This window comes from Neofelis nebulosa, chromosome 6, assembly GCF_028018385.1.
Source record: "Neofelis nebulosa isolate mNeoNeb1 chromosome 6, mNeoNeb1.pri, whole genome shotgun sequence".
NCBI lineage: Eukaryota > Metazoa > Chordata > Mammalia > Carnivora > Felidae > Neofelis > Neofelis nebulosa.
Genome location: NC_080787.1, coordinates 7,043,167 through 7,064,337, shown reverse-complemented (window position 1 = coordinate 7,064,337; position 21,171 = coordinate 7,043,167). Strand labels below are relative to the sequence as shown.

General features: G+C 48.0%; 2 long non-coding RNA genes and 5 other non-coding genes across 7 annotated transcripts; 5 read left to right on the top strand and 2 right to left on the bottom strand.

Annotated features, from left to right (window-relative positions):
* Nucleotides 1-3,823: 3,823 nt before the first annotated feature.
* Nucleotides 3,824-4,847, top strand: LOC131515308 (uncharacterized). Its single transcript, XR_009263548.1, has 2 exons — nucleotides 3,824-4,354; nucleotides 4,462-4,847. It is a non-coding gene; the product is annotated as an uncharacterized LOC131515308 (long non-coding RNA).
* Nucleotides 4,848-9,357: 4,510 nt separating this feature from the next.
* Nucleotides 9,358-9,430, bottom strand: TRNAK-UUU (transfer RNA lysine (anticodon UUU)). Its single transcript has one exon. It is a non-coding gene; the product is annotated as a tRNA-Lys (tRNA).
* A 1,829-nt stretch (nucleotides 9,431-11,259) lies between these two features.
* Nucleotides 11,260-11,331, top strand: TRNAA-CGC (transfer RNA alanine (anticodon CGC)). The gene has a single exon. It is a non-coding gene; the product is annotated as a tRNA-Ala (tRNA).
* Nucleotides 11,332-11,887: 556 nt separating this feature from the next.
* On the top strand, nucleotides 11,888-11,961 carry TRNAI-AAU (transfer RNA isoleucine (anticodon AAU)). Its single transcript has one exon. It is a non-coding gene; the product is annotated as a tRNA-Ile (tRNA).
* Nucleotides 11,962-12,965: 1,004 nt separating this feature from the next.
* TRNAP-AGG (transfer RNA proline (anticodon AGG)) lies at nucleotides 12,966-13,037 on the top strand. Its single transcript has one exon. It is a non-coding gene; the product is annotated as a tRNA-Pro (tRNA).
* Nucleotides 13,038-14,114: 1,077 nt separating this feature from the next.
* On the top strand, nucleotides 14,115-14,187 carry TRNAK-CUU (transfer RNA lysine (anticodon CUU)). Its single transcript has one exon. It is a non-coding gene; the product is annotated as a tRNA-Lys (tRNA).
* Nucleotides 14,188-17,375: 3,188 nt separating this feature from the next.
* LOC131515310 (uncharacterized) lies at nucleotides 17,376-21,105 on the bottom strand. The gene is made up of 2 exons (XR_009263550.1): nucleotides 20,549-21,105; nucleotides 17,376-18,454 (listed from the first exon to the last, which is right to left on the bottom strand). It is a non-coding gene; the product is annotated as an uncharacterized LOC131515310 (long non-coding RNA).
* Nucleotides 21,106-21,171: the final 66 nt, after the last annotated feature.

Sequence of the window (21,171 nt, the reverse complement as noted above, 5' to 3'; positions counted from 1 at the left end):
ACTTTTTGATGCTATTTTTGTGGTATATTTTTAGTTCCTGCATTTTCTAACTAGTTGATTTTCGTATCCAGCATCTTTGCTGAACTTTCATTCGTGTAATATGTGTGTATATTCTTTTGGGCTTTCTACATAAGTAAACCACATGTTGTGTATATGCAAACAGTTTTGCTTCTACACAATGTTATTCCCTTTTTTACTCTTTCTAACGCTGGGCATCGTCCAAGTTGCTAGGGGCACAACAACGAACAAAACAAAGGCGGCTTTCGCCAAGCTTCTATTCTGGTGGGGGGAGGGGTAGAAAATACCCAAACTTATGTGACGAGGGGCCTTAAAAGTGGGTGCTATGTAGCTAGGGTGGTTAGGGAAGTCCTCCCTGATGAGGATGACACCTGAGCGGAACCCTTAAAGAAATAAAGGAACAAGAGAGGTCCACATGAGGGAAAAGCGTTCCAGCAGAGGGAACGGCAAATGCAGGCAAGAGGTGAAAATGTGTTTGGCTGTTTGGCTCTCTGAGGGAGAGCAAGGGAGCAGAAGAGGAATTGGAAAGAGGGTGGACAAGAGTGTCTCTGAACATTATGGGATACTGTTAGAGTTTCAGACAGAGAATAACAATCTGAGTTGTGGAGGGGGGTGTGTGGGCACCGATGTGTGGGCAGGCAAAAGGCTGTCAGGGACGGACAAAAGTTGGAGGAAGATCCGCTAAATGGCTGTCACTGAGTAGCATGAAACTATTTTATCAAGCTGCCTTACTGTCCCCCTGCTCAACTGTCCCCACCTCATTTTGCTTGGTAACCAGCAAACATGTATCTGTGTCTTCTCTTTGCCAAGCATCAGATCGGGGTCAAAGAAAAACGTGCCCTGTCCTCAGAGTCCAAAGTCAAATGCAGTAAAGTCACCACACGGTACTGTGCCTGGTGTGGGGCTAATCCCGCAGAAGATCCTGACCGTGATGCCAGAGCAGGAAGGGGTCCTGGGTTGTTTTGACACTTAAGCAGCAAAATGAAAACAGGAGTTAGTCAAGCAAGAAGTCCTTTAAGCAAGAAGGAGTGGGGGAAAGAAAGCCTTCTAGAAAGAGCAATGACATTTGCAAAGAGGTTAAGAGAACATGGTGCATAGTAGGTGGTCAATAAATTGTTGAATCCAAAGAATGATTTAAATGCATCACCAAGTAAATTCTAGCAGGTTTTTTTTTTGTTTTTTTTTTTTTACAGTAAGGAAGTTCTCAAGTGCTCACTGTTTGCCAAACACTGTCCAGTGATTTCCATGCGTAAGTTTATTTCCATGACCCTATGAGCTGAATATTATTATCCCCATTTTACTTTGCACTTAGTGACACTTGAGACAAACAGATTAATTTGCCTTGAGGTCAGACAGTGAGTGGTAAAATCCGTATTAAGACCCAGGTGTACAACTCGGGGGGTTAGAAAGCCCCTCATTGTTGGAAAGATCAGCGGTATAAATTTCAAATGTAATCCATCCAGTTTCTGAGTAAATTAAGGAAATTGCCCAAGATACCACTAGAAAACAATCAAATGCAAGCTATCCACATGCTAAACAGTTGTGGTTTCCAGCGAAGACAGGTAGTAATGAAAGGACACTAAATTCCAGGGGGATGTACTGCGTTTTTAAAAATTCAGGATCGTGTTCTGATGGAGCCGAAGGATGGAACCCACGAACAAGGTTAAGAGCGGCACAGGCACCAAATTTATTAGGGCGAGAATGAAACAAAACTCCCGCTACCCACTACCCGGGAGGGGCTCCTTACAGAGGAGGCCTGTTTAGACAGTCCTCAGTGTGTCAGGAGGGAGTTTATCAGCCTGGTTAGTGGCCAAACACATTTTACAAGAGGGCTTAAAATCCGGGGCATGATTTAGGGCCATTCACAGCTGGATATAGGGTATCTCAGTCTATTTGCTTGGTTTCCTGCAGGAATGATAATTTCAGTAGTCAGTAGGGGCCCTGATGAAAAATAGGAAAGACAGAAACCCATCAGGGTCTAAGAGACATTCCAACACATGTCGTCCTTACAGCCAACTTCCCTAGGAAACAGTCCCCAGTTGGGATCTAATTGAATCATGCACGGACTGGTTTCGGCCGGCTCTGAGTGGCGTTCTCTGGGCCAGAGGCGGCTAGACCAGGGATCTGAAGGGGCCCACATTAGACCAATGAGAAGGACACCTCACAAGGGAGTCTTAAGAGTGGCAGCCGTCCTGGTGACTTAGGTGGCCGTCCCACGCCCAAGACGGACAACTTGGTATAAGGACAGGAATAAAGAGAGGGCATCAAGTTTCTGGTCTTACCATTCCTGCCAGGGTACTAACTTCCAGCCAAAAGGCAGCCTTTCTCCTCCCTGCGGAGGAGCCACGGGCACCAGAGGCCTGCAGCCTGAGCAACTGACATGAAACTGTTCCTCCAAAAGCCCCTGAAATAAAAGGAAAGAGGAGTGGAATTACCAAGTTAGCGCTGGGGCTCAGAGTCCAGATGAAAAAACTCAAAGCCCCATGTAAGGGCGCCACAGTGATAAAATTATAAAGTGAGGTTCATGAGCAAATGGCTGAGAAAAGAATTCTTGAGGTGTTTTCTGGTGGAAAAAGGTGATTTTACTACAGCAAAGGGACAGGACCCAGGGGGCAGAGAGGGCTGCCCCTGGGGTTGTGAGGAGTGACTGGTTACAGACTTTCAAGTCAGTGGGGGTGAGGATAAGTCAGTCTCTAAGGAATTTGGAAGCAAGGTTTCAGGACGTTGAGGGGCGAGCTGCTAAGATAAGGTTGCTTTTAGTCTTTAATGAAACAAAAACATTAAGGCAGCAGGGCGGCCATGAGGTCCTCAAGGTCACGGTCTGCACATCTAGCAGTCGGCTGCCAGCGGCAAGGAGATTTAAACTGCATTTCTCTTGCCTTCGTTTCCCTCATCAAGTGGTCATATGGAATTTAGAATTTCAGCGTATCTCTAGCACCACAAAGCTAGAAAGGGTTATTTATTATTACTTTTTTCTGTACAAAGAGGCTAGGGTCTTAGCCAAATATTTCTAAGCGGGGAGAGCAAATTAGGAAATAATACATCAGCCCTGAAACCTCTCTGCCCACTTTTCCTGTCTGCAAATTCCTCAATTAACACCCTGGTCCGTGAATATTTTGAGCATGTGGATGTCTGACACCAAATAGACGAGCGATCCAGAGTTTTCCAGAATGACACTTCTGACCCTCGAAAGTGAGTCAATGGTCCTGGCAGAGCTAGAAAGCCGAAGGAGGGAAACGTATTTTCCTGGATCCACCCCTGTCCCTCCCAGTTCTGTTACGGGGTGAACTGGGAAGACCCCGGGGCCTGGGGCCTCCACCCACCCACCCCTGGGGTGAACTGGGAAGACCCACCCAAGGAGTCCCCGAAGGGTATTGGGCTTGTCACAAGAAATTCAAGGACACGCGTGCAGCACAACCAGCCACACAAGCGGGAAAGTTTATTAAAGGGAAAAGTACGATCTCGAGACACCGGAGCAAGCAGCTCGAGAGAGACAGAGACAGAGAGAGACAGAGACAGAGAGGACAGCCGCCATCCCCGTGGGGTTGGGTTCCCCCCTCCCCCATGTTGCCGGTTGGGAACCGCGGGACAGAATGTTCAGGACTCGGGGCTGGTCTCCCACGTTTCCTCCTCTCTTGCTCAGAGCCTCCTGTGCTGGCGCCGCCCCCCGGGGCCCGTCCCTTCCGTGAGACTTGGAGATAGTGAGGCCTGCGGTGTAGATAACGGGCATCCTGTCTCAAGTATGAGCCCGTGGATGGGTTTGGCCGGGGTTGGGGGGCGGGGGTTCGGGGGTCGTGAGCCAACGGCCAAGAAACAAGTCTGGAGACGTCTTGGGTGCCAAAAGGTGATTGTATATAACCGCCCGGGGACAGGACCCGCGGGCAGAGAGAGATGCCCTGGGGTTGCTAGGAGTGACGGGTTCTCTGTTTTTGGGTTTGCAGAGGGCAGGAAGGTAGAGAAAACCTGATTCTCTAAGGAAATTTCTGTCCGCTGAATGCAGCGCCTACAGGGCCTTGGGGGCCTGGCTGTGGTTAAGGCTGCTTTTTGTTTTTAATACAACAGCGACAGCAAGGCAGCAGTGAGTTCCTTTCTGAGCTCCGTTCTGGGGGCCTCAGGCGTCTAGCAGTGGATGCAGGTCATGAGAAGGTGTAATTGAAGCCACATTTCTCCCGCCTTTGTTCTCCTCAGTGGGAAAATGTCTGTGACTTCTGCTGGTGACGGAACCACAGACGCTCCTGACGGTGGTTGGCTCCCTACGTTCCTAGGTTAAGGGTACAGCCAGATTTCAGCTCCAGCTCGGAGATCTGAAAGGTGCAAATGTTCACCAGTCCCCAAGGTAAGAAACCCTGCAGAAGCGCTTAACGCGGTGTCTGGCCCGTTGAGGGACCCCCCAGAGAAGTGGATAGTGGCAATTTAACTATTGCTTTGCTTGTGCCCGTTCAGGTTTCTTTCGGGGAACCGGGGTAAAGCCGATCACATGCAGTGTTGGAGGGACCCCAAAATGAATCAGCGTGGAGCCCATGGCTTCAGGCTTTTTTTAATTCACTTTTTGACCGAGGTACAGTTGAATACTGTGTTAGTTTCAACCGCCCCACGTAGGGACTCGGTGGTTGTGCACCTTGTGAAATGATCGCTGCCATTGTGTGGCCAACGTGTGTCATTTTACACAGGGACAAAAAACCTTCTGGGTGATGAGCATGTTCAAGATTTACTCTCTAGCAAAACTTGCAGCTGTGTAATAGAGTATTATTGACTGTGTGAACTTCGGTTACTTATGCATCGAACTAAATGTGTAATCCACTATGTACTAAATAAATAACATATCTGCATTTACTTGTGTGTACAAATGCCTTTAGATGTGAGTGCTAAGGAGTGCTGTCCGCACCCTCCAGCTGCGGGATAAAGGAAGGGAAAATTCGGTGGGTGTAGGGAGTCGGGGGTTGCAAAGTGAGGAGAAAGGGGGGACTCAGGCATGATGACATAATTTTAGGGGGCAATCCCTTGATTTATTCAGCAGTTAGAGAGCTTCGATCGTGGCCACGGCTACAGCTCAGGCACGAGGGCCTTGTCCTCAACAGAGAGTGAGAAGGCCTTTCTCCAGAGGTGGAGAAAAAGCTCTCCCATCTGAGGAAAAGTAGGAAAAAAAAACCACACAAGTGAAAAGCTCCGAGGTTTGGCTCCACAGTTTCTAAATCATACATCCCTGCGAAGAAAGACTTAAAGGAGGCTTTGCACAAAGGACTTAGCTCTAAGCACCACCTTTGATTCCACTGCCCCGGCAGCAACCGGTTAAGCTGTGGTTAGATAACGCACAAGAGCAAAGAAGCATGGGATGGGGGAGAATACATTAGACACAAAGCAGTTCACAAAGGGCCTTTCTCCTGCGAAGGATTTCAGATTTTATCCTGTCTGTCTTGAAAGCTTCAGCCCTGGGGGAAAGCCTATCCAGACTTGCAGTTCACAAAAACCTCTGTGTCACTTGGGCTTTGGATGGTGGAATTAGAGGGAGGGTGTTGGAAGGAGAGGTTTCCTGACTGGAAAATCTACTGCTTTACTCAGCCCTAGAAATGAGGAAGTAGCAAATCAGCTGTCCCCTTTGCTGAAAAAGATAGCTAGAAAATGATTGTCATACTCCCCACGGAGATGGCGGGAGCCTGAATTTGGGTGATGGGATGGGAGCAGGAAAGGAAATGAACTTTTCACAAAATTCTCTGCCCCCACTTCCTCTTGAGTATTTAAAGGGTAGACTTGGTGATGGGTTGGATACGGAGGAGTGGGGCGAGGAAAGGAAAGGAGTCTGAGAAGGCATCTAACTTCCAGCTTTGGATTCATGTGGGTGGTTGTGTAATTAACTAAGGTAAGGAATATGCAGAAGGAAGAAGGGAGCGTGGGGTTGATGAGTGCCAAGAAATGTGAAGGGTCCAAAGTTTTACCCAACGTGCCAGCTAAACCTGCCGCATGCAGTTTCACGGACGCTGGTGTAATTCACGAGACTCCTGGGTCCGAGACAATGGAAAGTCTATTATTCCAGTAGTAGCAATAACTGGATTATCAGCATTTTTTCCTCTGGTTCCCTGGCTCTAGTTTGCAGAGGGCAAAACCATGGCATCTGTACACGTGTGGATTCTGTTACAAGAGAGAAACCCTAAACCCATGGAGTAAGCACGCCTGTCCATTGCTCTGGAGAGACATTGTCTCTGTCTTCCAAGAGTGTTTGCTGTGCAAGCATCCTTGGAAAGAAAATCCAGAACAAAGGGGGCATTCATTGCCTTGCTAGCATTACGTGAAGAAATGTGAGAGATTCATGAAGGATTACGTCCCAACACCGAGTTGCTTCACCAGTTGAGTTTTTCTTTTTCTTCCTTCCTTCCTGCCTTCCTCCCTTCCTTCCTTCCTTCCTTTCCTTCCTCCCTCCCTCTCCTTCCTCCCTCCCTTTCTTTTCTTTCCTCCTTCCTTCCTCCCTCTCTTTCTTTCTTTCTTTCTTCTCTTTCTTTCTTTTCTTTCTTTCTTTCTTTCTTTCTTTCTTTCTTTCTTTCTTTCTTCTCTTTCTTTCCTTCCTTCCTCCCTCCCTCCTTTTTTCTTTCTTTCTTTCTTTCTTTCTTTCTTTCTTTCTCTCTCTTTACTTCCTTCCTCCTTCCTTCCTCCTTCCTTCCTTCTTCCTTCTTCCTTCCTTCCTTCCTTCCTCTTTCCTTCCTTCCTTCCTCCCTCCCTCCCTCCTTCTCTCTTTCTCTTTTCTTTCTTTCTTTCTCTTTACTTCCTTCCTCCTTCCTTCCTCCTTTCTTCCTTCTTCTTCCTTCCTTCCTTCCTTCCTTCCTTCCTTCCTTCCTTCCTCTTTCCTTCCTTCCTTTCTCCCTCCCTCCCTCCTCTCTTTCTTTTCTTTCTTTCTTTCTTTCTTTCTTTCTTTCTTTCTTTCACAAAGTCTTCAGAGACTGGATGAGTTGGTGGAGGGTATGTTCTCCTCAATAGACCAGAAGCATCAAAGAACATCCACAGAGCTATTGAGATCTACATTTGTTATTTGTATACTCTTGCTTTGTGTTTTACATTTCAATAAACAATAGAAAAGAAGCTTGGCTTGGGGAGTTTAAATCTGACTGTTCGCCTCAACTCACCTGTTCAACAGAAGGGTAAACGACCCATGGGCATTTCTAGTAGATGTTTCCTCTGGGCACCAGCCTCAGGGTAGCTGGGTCTCTTGAATGGAGGGTGCCAGCCACACATGTGGTTTTGTCTGGTAAAGCAAATGATGAGGACTAGTTGAGTATTCGGTGTTTGAAAACCGATGGAAACCCGTTAAGAGATGAGGACAATAGTGTAGAATGGAAATACAGTTCGTCTGTTAACTTAATCCAGTGCCATTTTATAATTTTATATGAGCTGCTTGCCTACTGGAACTGGAACAACATTCTTGGCAAGTCGATCAATCAAGCGATTGCAGCAGGTGGATTCCTGTTGTTGGAGCCCAGGTAACACCCACCGTGTGGCTGCTCTTTCAGCCCACTAAAGATCCAGGGCGCAAGATGTGCAAGTTCAAGGTGTTGCCTTTTCTTTCCCTCCCAAGCTTCCCCCAAAGACTGAGAAAAGGAAATCTTTTGACTCTCGTCTAACTACATGCACTGATGTCTGGTAAGTCCTTCGTCTTCCTGTACAGTGTAGCCACTCAACATTTATTATTTTTACTGCCTGGTGCCCTGAGACCATGTTGCGATCCTTTTGGATTTAATATTCGATTTTGTGACTTCCTCCCGCTGCTTATTTTTTTTTTTTCTTTTTTCAATTTATTTTTGGGACAGAGAGAGACAGAGCATGAACGGGGGAGGGGCAGAGAGAGAGGGAGACACAGAATCGGAAACAGGCTCCAGGCTCCGAGCCATCAGCCCAGAGCCTGACGCGGGGCTCGAACTCACGGACCGCGAGATCGTGACCTGGCTGAAGTCGGATGCTTAACCGACTGCGCCACCCAGGCGCCCCTCGCTGCTTATTTTTAAAAGGTTGTGAGAGACGCTTGCCCTGTTGTGTTTAGGTCAAGTTAATGGAGGTTTTTTTTTTTCTTTTGAAAAAGCTGTGAGTGTTATAAAGAAACGTTGTAGGGTCACAACCCAAGTGGGTTTCCTTATAGGCAGGAAAAAATTCTATGAAGCGACAGGCGCTTAGAGAAGATATTTCTTGTGTGACTCTAATAGCAATAAGAGTAACGATCATGTTGGATTACTTCTGCAGTTTTGTTTTTTGTGTTTGGTTTTGTTTTTGCAAAGTGCTATCCTTTCTCTGAGGATTGAGCTCAAGGCCCTCATATTATGAAGCTGACATTCTGCCTACGGTGCCCCCAAGGCACCGGACAAGAAGTGTTCTGTTAGGGTTTTCCAGAGGTTTTGTAGCAACTTTGGTGATTTTTTTCATAGCATTGTAAAATCCCCTTTCTCTGTCATCCTCTGGATCACTTAGGATGAAATTTCTTCTTTGGGCGATTCCCAAACGGAGTCTCCTTCAGGGGCTTTCAAGTTCTGTTCCTTCCGTGGTTCCTAGCAGGGCAGAGATGGTGTTGATGGCAGTGAGCTCGGGTGACTTGAGGTTTGGGGTCACTCTAGGAGAGGGGACTTGGATTTAGGGCAAGGGACAGGTTATGCAGCACAGGACCCGTCACCTTGTGCTATATGTCACATTTCATCTTTATGATTTCTCCAAGCCCCGTGTTTCCCAACGAGGGGGGAGCAAAATCAGTTTAATGGTGTGTGGCCTCCAGCATTGGAAAGAAGAGGATAGAGTCTGAACTATCAGAAGGCAATGAATGCGTAAGAGTAAGTGGTAATTCAGGCCATTTTCTTCCTCCTGTATTTGTATGTCTGGGTCCAGATGTAAGCTAAAGCTCAAACGAGTCATGGCCAAGAAAGTGTGGAAGCCGAGGCCACCAGCCCCTGAGTTCTAAGTGCTGACGCTACAACCCAGTAGTTTACCTGGGCTTCCCCGGAGCCGAGCAGAGCCGCGGACCAGAGAGGGGCCCTCCGGCGTGGGACAGAGGGAACAGTTCTGTGCTTTTGTTGCTTTTCAAATAAGAGTCTGACTTTTGATAACTTGTGACCGTTGTCAACGACACTTTCCCTTGTGCTCTGGAGGAAATGTTTTGTGTGTGTGCCTTCCAGACACCTGTCTGAAAGGCCCTTCTTGTTTTCTGAACAGGTCCTAGGTTATTCTGTGCTGTGCTCAGAATCCCCTCTCATTTTTTAGTGACATCAGAGCCTGTGATTTGAGATTATCTTCCTTCCTGTTACTATTTACTGGGATTAAAATGCAGGAATGGAGACGGGAAAAAACAAAACAAACACGACATAAAAGTGCTGACGCCCGAACAGGGACTTGAACCCTGGACCCTCAGATTAAAAGTCTGATGCTCTACCGACTGAGCTATCCGGGCTCACATGCTGTTACCTTAACACATCAACTATAGTCAGTTTATCTGCAAACTTGAAGAAAATTCTTTTAGAAGTTTCACTGGTGATTCTGGTTTGGAGCTATTCATTCACAAAATGCTTGTTAATACCCTAATTAGCATAGAAACTCAGTCACAATGAAAGTCTTCTTTAATACCCTGACCTAACTATATTATATGAATTATAATATTGCCCTGAATGTTTTCTTTCTCTCTATATACATGGCATAGATCAATACTAGATAGATATTATACTGTATAGAATTCTGAAGCTTCTGCTGGGAAGCTTCTAGGCTTCCCAGAGAAATATCTCAAATATTCTACATTTGGGCCCAAATAGAGCACTTTCCAAAGGAAGACAACATGACACCGGCGCTTTTAAGGGGCAATTAAATCACCTTTTAGGCGGCACTTTGGATATCTGAATATGGGTCGAGAGCCAGAGGAAGCGGTTTGATTTTGTGCTGGGTCTCCGCTGTCTTTATTTATTTATTAACTTTTTAAATTTAAATAAACTTTTAATTTTTGAGTAGTTTTAGATGTGCCAAAAGGTTGCAAAAACATACAGAGTGCCCACATACCCGGCGTCCACTGTTGCTCACACCTTACACGTGTATGCACTTTAAAGGGCACCAGTTAGAATACCGCGCACGTCCGCGTGTGCATTTCTCAGCTTAGACAGATAATGACCCACATTCGTGTGTCCCGCCGGGGTCGTATCTCCATCTCCCCCGGATACACACTGTCTTGAACTTGGGGTTTATGCTCCCTCTCCCGTTCTTTATAATTTGGCATCTATTAAGGTGTTTCAAAGTTCCCGAACAATATACCCTGGAAGCTTCCGTCATAGAATTGAAACTTCAGGACTTAAAAAACAAACAAACCAGTCGCAGCTTTACTTAGGTATCTCTGTTTACTTAATCATCTTCTCAGTGGGTGTCCTTCCGGACCAGCACAGTTTGGGCATGAGATTCTCGTGATCACTGAAAACGGGCCCTGCAAACTCTAGGGCACCCTAACATTTCCAGGGGCTGGGAACAAGGGTCCAAGAGAAAGCAGGAGGCCTTCTGCTGCCCCACTCCTCCCTGATCTTCTCAGCCTCCGGAGCCAGGCGTGAGGAGAGGAGGTCCATCCTTCTGGAAGCCCGCTTAGGGCTTTGGGCTGGAAACTCTGGATTGTGGGAGTGGCCGAGAGGGGAGTGGGGTGACTAAGGCTTCTCAATTTTAGCCCTGGACGCCCTGAGTCCCAAGGGAAACTGTGACCCTAGAAGACCTTCTGCTCTGTGCGGTCTCGAGCCCCCTGTATTACTAGTACCCTTTTATCTAGGCGGAAGGCCTTCCTTGGGTAGTTAATTCTGGAGCCAGTTTATTATCTTCAAGTAAACATATATCCCTTGTTCTGGGGCTCATTCGTTTCTTCCACTTCTCTCTCAGTTCAGCTGCAAGTTTGCAGCGATCTTATCAGCCCATAGTCGGCCTAACGTGGCTGCAGTGCCCCTCAGCCGTCCTTAAGGAAAGGAAAAAAGGAAAGAAAGAAACTTTTAAACTAGAGGTCCTCTCTCCTTTCTCTCAGTAGATTTTTCAGTAGTTGGTTCCCTCCTTTGGTCGCTAGGTTAAGTGCTTGACAAGGGTCCGATGGCTGGAAAGCTTCTTCCGCTCGGAATACTGATGTTGTCCCCTTAACCATTTCATGATTTTGCTGAATCAATAAAGGAAACTTTAACTTTAGTATTGAAGAAAATCTTAATTGCTGGGGGGAAAAAAAATAAGGTGGAAAGAATTGGGAAGAGTTATAAAGAGACACTCTGTATGGCTGGGGATGTAGCTCAGTGGTAGAGCGCATGCTTCGCATGTATGAGGCCCCGGGTTCGATCCCCGGCATCTCCAAACTGTTTTCCCTGCACCATCGGAAGCTATGGCTATATTTTTATAATGTGGAATCATTAGACTTCGTATCCTCGTCTTCGTTAATTTTCTAAGGCGTTCTTATAGCCACTGCATACAGAATCATGTGTGTAGAGAGGGAAACGGGACAACTCTAAGGTATTTTGCGAAATCTTTATCTGAAACCGATAAAACTGGCAACTTAGAGAAAAAAAAAACACCCAAGGGAAGAGATGGCCTAAGCGGAGCAGCCTGCCAATCAGCCCAGGGCCTACCAGTAAAAGGCTATTTGTAGTATCTGGCTGGCCTTTAAAGGCAGAGATAATCTTGGCCTGAAAATACAGAGGGTTGGGCGGGAGGATAAGGGGGTATTGCCAGGCACCTCGTTGCTGCGTCACTGCAGGAAGAAAGTAGGATGAGTCTTGGGAGAAGGACGAAGTCTAGGTCGGTGGGGCCAAATTCGACGTCTTGGATACACCACATTACTTACAGTATAAAAAAATAAACAATAACCAGAGTACACTCTTGTAAGGACTTTGGAAAGGCGCCTGTCGCAGTTGGCCGGTTAGCTCAGTTGGTTAGAGCGTGGTGCTAATAACGCCAAGGTCGCGGGTTCGATCCCCGTACGGGCCAGTGGTTCGTTTTCCACTCGGTGTCTACTCGTCCTGAACAGCTGACCTCCCCTTGTGTCCCCCGGAGAGGCGGCGGCGGCGGGGGACCACGGTCCGGGGGAAGACAGCGGCTTTTTGCTTCAAGTGCCAACCACCCCAGGGGAACCCCGAGCGCGCATGTCGGCAAGCGGGCACGCTCGGAGAGTTTGCCCCGAGAAGCAGAAGGGCACCGGGACGCTGTAGGGGTGATTCAATTCATTAGGAGGAAAACGGCGTCGCCGAACGCTGCCCCCGAAAAGAGTCAGGAAACAAGTGTCTTCAATCACCGCGGCGCGGGCTCGCGTCCGTGCGGACTGAAGGCAGCGCTGGTCCCGCAGGCGGGGGAGGAACCCGAGTGCAGAGAAGCCCGCTGTCCTCATTGAATGGGTGGCCCCGTGAGGAAGGACCAAGCCGCTGGGCACAACCCACCCTGCTTCCGTCCGCGTCCTGGGGGCCGGCTTGCCGACGCCCGCGGCCCCTGCCTTCTGGCCATTTCTGCACGGGACGCCCCTGTGTCCGCCTCATTTTCCGCCACGGCCGGCTTTCGGCTCCTTAACTGTGTCCCCCGCTTCCCACACAGCTCATCTCCTCTGAATTCTCGACCCCGCGTCCCCACGGCCCGCCGAGCCACGCCCGCGCTCCCGCAACTTGCCGGGGACCCCGGGAGCAGGGGGCCGGCCGGGGGTCGTCCCACAGACCGGCTCCGCGAGGTGACAAGCAGCACCGGCTTCTGCTGCCCTCTCAGCGGCCACGGTCTTTTCTTACAGTGGATGGGCCGGCGGCCCTTGAGAAACAAGGCTCCGTTCACTCCTTACAGGGATTATTGGGTCGCGAGATGAGCCGGCGAAGTTCTGGGAGCCACAGAGCGGGAGGGTCAGAGTAAGGGTCGGTGGTAGTTATATTTGCCCAAATATGAATGAAATGCAAAAGATAAAAGAAAGAAATTCACTAAATATTTAACATATTCAGAAGAGCCAGAAAGCGTGCGGCTCGTTGGTCTAGGGGTATGATTCTCGCTTAGGGTGCGAGAGGTCCCGGGTTCAAATCCCGGACGAGCCCTGTTTTGTTTTGTTTCGTTTTACGGAAAAACGGGTGCAGCTACAGTTCAATGAAACCAATCGACCTTCACGTGAAAACGCGTTGGCTGCATACGCTCTGGATCCCAATAAGTGACTTTTACTAAAAAGAAACACTGTTTAATTTTGGCTTTTACTCGGTGTTCCATCGGCTCTGAAGTGACTCTCGCAGAGACAGATGTTTCTGGTTCTCCAAGTTAGTTCCAACTCCACGGTTGTGATCCGATCAAAGTGCAGGAAGACGATGGTCACATCTCCATTCAGTGTCATCCATCGTTCATTCATCACTTTTTTGTGGAAAAATAAGACAATGAGCTCTAGAGTTGGGGTTCTGGCAACCTTCGTCCAGGATATTTCGGCTTTCCTCGTTCGCACAGGGGTGACTATCTCCCCCCGCCCAATCCTTCAGGAGACTGAGGTTCTGCCTCCTCGTTGGGAGGGGACGCTTTCTCGCTTCCCGGGGGGTGCTCTTGGTACATTCACTAAGCAGGTATTTGTTTACCGTCTATTATGTTCAGTGAACTTTTGAGGTCAGTGGTAAACAAAACACACATTAAAATGAAATTGCACCCCCTTTCCCTTCTCTGCGTGTGTGAGCCTTGATGGTGGGGAAGTACAAAATATGAACAAGCGGTGGGAGGAGAAACCCGCAGAGACTGCCTGCGGGGCCACAGCCACAGCCAGAGGTGCCTCGTTGGGCCACGAAGAGGGCGCAAGGGCACCTGGGCTTGGAAGAGCGATGGGGGTGCCAGGGTTGGGGTGATTCGGTCAGCACCCAGAGATGCCGGCCCTCGGATCCGGGAAACTTTCTGTGCCGTATTCGCAGCAGGTCGGTGAGAATGGGGGGGGGGAGGGGGGGGGAGGGGGGGGTGGCGAGGTAGGGAAAGTGAGCCGGTTTGCACAGCAAGAATAACAGATAATGCTTATATACTTTGACTTTCACGTCGTCTTCTTTGGAAGACAAAAACAATCAGACAAGACCTGGAGCCCTACAGTCACAACAGGGCCAAGAAGAATTCGTATGTGCTCATAATAGATTGGGGAAGGCCTGATGCCAACTGCCCGGCTAGCTCAGTCGGTAGAGCATGAGACTCTTAATCTCAGGGTCGTGGGTTCGAGCCCCACGTTGGGCGGTCACTTTTCTTTCCTTTCAATGTGTATTCTCAACTCCTTTTCTGTCCACTCACCTCCGAAGCAAGGTTACCCCCCAATGGCAAGCAAGAGGAGTTTGGGAGGTCAACGCTTTCAAATGTGTGGAATTATGGAATCACCGGGAGCGGCCGCGGTTCACGGCTCTGCTCAGCTACGCCTAACCTGCTCTCTTACTCTTGCAGAGGTGGGCCTCATCGCCCCCTAGCGGGGAATGCATTTTTCTGGCCTCTTAGAGATTTGTCTTGACATTGCAAGTCTGTGGTAGGGCATGAGCTTTGTATTTTTAAGCTCCTCCGATGATTCTGAAGCACGAAAAAAGGCTTAGGATGTAGGGAGAAGGACGCAGAGATGTTGGCAAAGCTAAAGTCTGAAGGTGGAGAAAAAAACGATCCAAACACAGGGAACAGTCTGATGGGCAGAGGTCAGAGGTGACAATGTCCAAGCAGAGTTTTGAGATCCACGACTCCACTTTCTGGCCCAAGCAAGTGTCATTCCGGAATAATGGGAGGCGAATTTGTTATTTCCACTGCCTCACACATCGGTTCGGTTTCTGATCACCTGCACCCAGACAGCACAATACACCTCCTGATTGTGGAAGGTACCGAACAGTCCATAATAGACTGCAACTGCCTATAAAATAAAATCTAACTATTTCGGCTTGTTTTTCAAAAGCCAAACTGCATTTCTACCCCCAACTCCTCTGAGCTCCCCACCCTCTAGCATAAACCTGCCCAGTCCAGCCACCGAGGTTCGCTCACTGTGTCCTCTTTTTCCTCCTACAAATCCATGCTGGTTGGGACTAGGTCGAGTCAGCTCTGTGCATGGACGATATTATCCCAGACAGGGGTGGATTTTGCCACCACTGACTGACTTGAAAACCATTCCCGTGGTCAAACTGACCAAGACTTTTCCAAATGTCCCTTTAGGAAAATTCCATCACGCCTGTCTTACTTTATCATTCCTTTGAAGCGTTCGTGGATTCACTGGCAATGACTGATGAAACACCCATGACCGTGATGGAGAAACCACACACATACACAGCTCTTCATTGATTCTAAAAGCACAATGAACCACATATGTTCCTCTCACTTCCCTAACCTTGACCCGATGTTCTCTTCAGGCCTCAGGACAACTCATGAAAATGCTCTCACTTGAGTATCCACATCTGGCTGGACATGTGAGTCACCTGGTGAGCTTTGCAAATTTGATTCCTGAGCCCCAGCTCGGCCCTAGTGAAGCTGAATCTCTGATGCTTTAGAAACCAGGGCTTCCGAGGGGGTTCGTTTCATTTTAACACGATGGATTCGGTGGCCTGGCCCGGCTGGAGTACCACGAGGGGTCAGCATCTTACCGGAAGCCCTGTTTCTCGGTGTCTCGGGTTCAGAAACTTGACGTCGCGGGTCTTTTCTGCCATTCGCCCTTCCTCTTCCCAGGCACGTAGACTCTGCAGGGATGGGGTCCCGATTCCCCCAAATGAAACACACTCGTCCCTTTGTTCGTTCCGCACGCTCACTGAGCGCCACTCTGTGTCAGGCGGTGCTCTGGGGGTTGGGATTCATCGGTGGACAAAGCAACGACCCCTGCCCCTTACATTCCGCATAGTAAATACACAAGTAAACGAAAAGCGGCGTTAGAGGGTGGTCAGGGTGCTGGGATCAGGTCGGGGCACGCTGCAGCAGGAAACGGGGCTGTCAGGTGAAGCTTCCCGAAGGGGACTTTTGAGCAAACAGGAGCCACGGTGTCATTTTCGAGGAGAGTTTCTAAACAGAGGACTCAGGCCAAAGGCAAAGGCGTGTTTGTGGCCGTGTGGTCTCAAAAAATGTGAGAGCTTGCAGGCTGTCAGGACTTCGAGCTGAGTGAGGCAGGAATACGTCTCAGAAGTGTCTGTACAGAAGAGTGACAGGGTCTAACCTACCTCTGAAAAGGATACCTGGCTGTCGCGTCGGGAACAGATCGCAAGGGGACAATAGCGGTCACAAGGAGACCACGTCAGGAGGCTCTTGGTGACCAAAGGTGTCAAGTCAGCCCGGAGGGGTCACAGGGCAGGAGCGGAGAAGCGGCCTGATTTCTGGGACTTCCTGGGGGTGCGAACGACAGTCAAGAAAAACTTTTAAAGTCAGAGGGCGACTTGGTAGATGTACACCAAGAAACAAACTGTTAGGGGGCCCTGTGTGTGTGTGTAGGCCAAATTCGTATGGAAGGTCGGCTAGGGTATAATCAGAGCAAAAAGAGACGGTAACATTGCTGGTGTCGCTGTAAAGACGCCGGTGTTGCTGGCTGGCTGTGCCCCACTGAGCGGGCGCCAGCCCCGCGGAATCGCGGTGTGGAAAGACTGCCCGCTTCTGGGCGCCATGGAGTCACCGCCAATTACCGCTCTCCACGCGCCCCCTTCCAAAGCTTCCTTGTCTCTTTACCCAGGCGCCTGGATGACTATCGCTGATCGGTCACTCGCCCCCCGTGATGTTACACTTAGTCCCCAAACTATTCAGCATTTCACCTGCTCCGCTCAACTGCATCTGTCGTTGGGCGCGGGAGTCACAAGTTTTTCGCCACGTGGATTCCCCAGAGTTTGGAGATCCCGTCGTCGTGTACCCAATGACACCGAGAATCAAGAGTCGACATGACATGGATGAACAAGAAGGAACTTTCCTAGAGGGGTACACTGACCTTGACTGTCTTCCAAACCAACGGATGAACACCCTTCTCGTGCTGGACGCTCAGGACGAAAACACACACGCAACGTGGTCCGGGCCTTCAAGAAGCCTGTCATCTCCCCACTGGGAGAATGTAACTGATTCAGGGGAAGTGAAACCCTCAGCTGTGTTTGAGCTGGCGCTAGGAAACGAAGGGGCTTGGCGTGACGGGTTTAAAGTAGGTGACGGTGACGGGACCGGGTAGTTACGAAATCACCCGGGTTTACCAAGCAAAATGCGAGGAACAAAGACCTCGTATCTGGTTCAGATGTTCTACCTGCGAGAGTCTACAACCACTGAGGATTTCTGGACCACATGTTGTGGGCAGACGAACCCCAAGTCTTAGTGGAAAGCCTGAACCGCCTTTCCTCGCCCCGCAGCCCCTGCTGAATGTTTTGGCTTCTGGGGTGCCTCGAGGACTATACTGGGTTATCACGGATAAAACAAATAGTGCTAATATTAATAAACATACCCGATTGTCAATGAACTTATTGCATTTCTCGCTTATAAACAACCTTTGAGTTGCTTGGAACAGACTGCTTTTTCCTATTCTTACTAGTCCTTGGCTATATTGTTAAAACTGAATTGACATACTTGAAAATTGAATTTCTGAATCTAAGACCTGTGGCATCACCTCCAAGGCCAAGGCTGTCCCTGAGCAGCTAACCTAACTGCTTCAATAAAACACTTGAACTGCAAAGGGTGTTTGGCGGGGGGGAGGGGTCTTGTTATGCCAATCTGCCAAAACAAAACACCACTGGGCGCTTGAACAACAGAGATTTATTTCCTCAGTTCTGGAGGTTGAGAAGTCCAAGGTCGAGGGGCCAGCTGATTCAGTTTCTGGTAAGAGCTCTCTTCTTGGTTTGTGGACGTCGCCTTCTCATCGTGTCCCTGCGCAGAAGGGCGAGGGGGGTGAGCTCCCTTCCGGTGAGGACACTAATCCCACTGCATCAGGGCCCCATCCCTGTGACCTCATTTAACCCGATTGACTTCCTTACTCCAAATACACCCACGCTGAGGGTTTACTTCAGTAAAGCTTTCACATGAATTTTGGGGAGACCCCCCCCAAAAAAAACCCCACCCAAAACACACACTGTGGCATTTGGAATTCGGAAGCTTCTCTGGCACACGGTAGTCAAACAGTTGTTGAAGGAATGATTTAGCTGCACTGTCTGTACAAAACTCAACCCCACCTTCTATACATCTAACAGTGTATGATAAACATGACTAAATTAGCTAAAAAACCGCCTTACAGTGGCTTTTCCTCAGGACAGATACTCAGGAAGCGGAACGCAAGACTGTTCATTACTAGAGCTGGAATGGTGCTGGATGGAGCCAGATAGGAAAAAGACAAAAGAAAATACAAATCAGCCAGTAATTTGAAGGCACTGACTACAAGGCTGTGTAAGCCCAGAGACGGATCCGAACTCGGGAGGTCAGTCTCTGAGAAAAAGCAAAGGGGGACAAAACCACACTGTTGTGAACAGGAGGTTCTAGTTCAGCCTGTTCCGGAAGCTCCAACAGCAATCTGTCAGTCAGGTGTGCTTCTGGAAGCCTCGCTAGGTGAGGAGAGGAAAGGAAGAAAGGAGGAAACGTGTCAGAGGCCACAGGTCTAGGAGAAAGGAAGAACCCTCTAGGCACGCGTGCTCATCTGTGCAAGCAGCCCGGGGACAACCGCCTAGGCATTCCAGAAACAAAGGACAGTATCATTTTCTGAACAGGAAATAAGGAAAATGTAAGGAAGGACTGCAGCAGTTTTCAGAGATTATGGCGCAAGAGATCTGTCCACGTGACTGGACTGGAGGGCGTGGCCTCTGGGAAAGAGGCCTAAACTATGGCGCCAAAGAACAATGAAACCAATGCGTCAAGTTGCCTCCTTCTTTCAGGCCTGTCACACAGGAGTCTCATGAAGGATAAAGCACTGCCCCCACTGCTGCACCTATTGCTACCTTTTTGTTTCATGTGGTATATTCTTGAACTTTCCACTCTGACTTACCCAAAGGTGTGGCCCAGATGAAAACCTTTCAAAGCGCCCTGTGAGGGCTCCCCTGCTTGAGCGGGTGGGGGGACTGAGTTCACCCCATACACTTTGCTTTACGAATGCTATTTCGTAGGATATTCACGACAATACCTCTTAGGACCTGTATTATTTTTATTATCATCACCCCCATCCTGGACAGGGCATGGGGAAGTTAGAGAGGTCACAAAGGGGGGAAGAGACAGGATTCAAAAGTGGCCTAAGTGGTCTGAACACTAATGAGGTAACAGAAAGAGAAATTGTGAAGATAATTCCATTTACAATGGCACCAAAAAGAATAACAAACCTAGGAATAAATTTAGGAAGTTTCACCAAGGAAGTGAGAGACCCATACTCCGAAAACTGTTTAAACACTGATGAGAGAAACCGAAGGCAAGACAGGCAAATGGAGAGATGTTCCGCGCTCGCGGACTAGAAGAATCAATCTTGTTAAAATCTCCATACGACCCAAAGTAATCTACAGATTGAATGCGAGCCTTATCAAAACACAACTGCGTTTTTCATGGAATATGCAAAAAAATGGGTATGCAACCACAAGAGACCCGCCCCCCCCCAGAGTCAAAGCGATCTAGAGAAAGAAGAACAAAGCTGGAGGTATCATAAACCCATAAAATTCATATTTCAAGAGATATATATATATGCATATATACATATATAACATGCATATTGTATACCATGTACATTATATAACATACATACACTTCAAGATACACTGTGAAGCTGTAATAATCACAACAGAATAGTACTGGCGCTAAAACAGACACATTGGCCAGTGGAATAGAGAACCCAGAAATAAACCCACATGTATCTGGCCCATTAGGACAAAAGAGGCAAGAATATCCAATGGGAAAAAGGCAGCCTGTCGACAAAGGGTGCCCGGAGAACTGGACAGCAACATGCAGAAGGACGAAACTAGACCGCTTTCTTACGCCATTCACAAAAACAAACTCAAAATGGATGAAAAGACCTAAATGTGAGACTTAAAACCATAAAACTCCTAGGCGAAAACAGAGGTAATAATTTCTCTGACATCAGACCACGCAACATTTTTCTAGGCAAGGGAAACAAAAGCAAAAGTAAACAACTGGGACTACACCAAACCGAAAAGCATTTGCACAGTGACAGAAACCATCAACAAAGTGAAAAGGCAATCTACCGAACGGGAGAAAATATTTCCAAGTGACATGTCCAATAAGGGGCCAATATCCAAAATATATAAAGGACTTGCACAACTCAAACACCAAAAAACCCTAAACAATATGATTAAAAATGGGCAGAGGACCCAGACATTTTTCCAAAGAAGACATCCAGATGGCCAACAGACGCATGAAAAGGTGCTCAACATCACTCATCATCAGGGAAGTGAAAATCAAAAGCACAGTGAGATATCACCTCCCACCTGTCAGAACAGCTAGAGTCAAAAAGGCAAGAAAACAGCAAGTGTTGGCGAGGATGTGGAGAAAAAGGAACCCTTGTGCACTGTTGGTGGGAACGTACATTGGCGCGGCCGCTGTGGAAAACAGTAGAGGTTCTTCAAAAAGTTAGAAATAGAAGTACCCTATGACGCAGTAATTTCACTACTGGCTAATAACCCAAAGAAAATGAAAACACTAATCTGAAAAGGTATATCCGCGCCTATGTTTATGGCAGCATTATTCAGAGTAGCCCATATATGGAAGCAACCCAGGCGTCCATCAACAGATGAACAAATAAAGAAGATGTACTATGTACATACAAAGGACTATTACTCAGCCAGAAAAAAATGAGACCTCGCCATTCGTGACAACGTGGATGGACCTAGAGGACATAATTCAAAGACAAATACCATATGCTTTCACTTATATGTGGAATCTCAAAACAAAACAAAGAAACAACAAAAAAGCAAACTTTTAAATACACCAAGTTGCAAAGAACAAACTTGTGGTTGCCAGGGGGAGGTGGGCAGGAGAATAAGTGAAATAGATAAAGGGGTACAAATTTCCAGGTATAAGATTACATCAGGGAGGTGAAAAGTACAGCGTTGAGAATACGGCCAATACGATTACGGTAATATTGTCTGGTGACAGATCGTGACTACACTCATCATAGTGACCACAGTAATGCATAGAATTTTTGAATCATTACACTGTATCCCTGAAACTAACACACCACTGTTTATGATACTTCAATTAAAAAAAAAAAAACAAAACAAAAAACAAAAAACCAAGCAGCCTAAGGGGCCCCAAAGCCTTTGT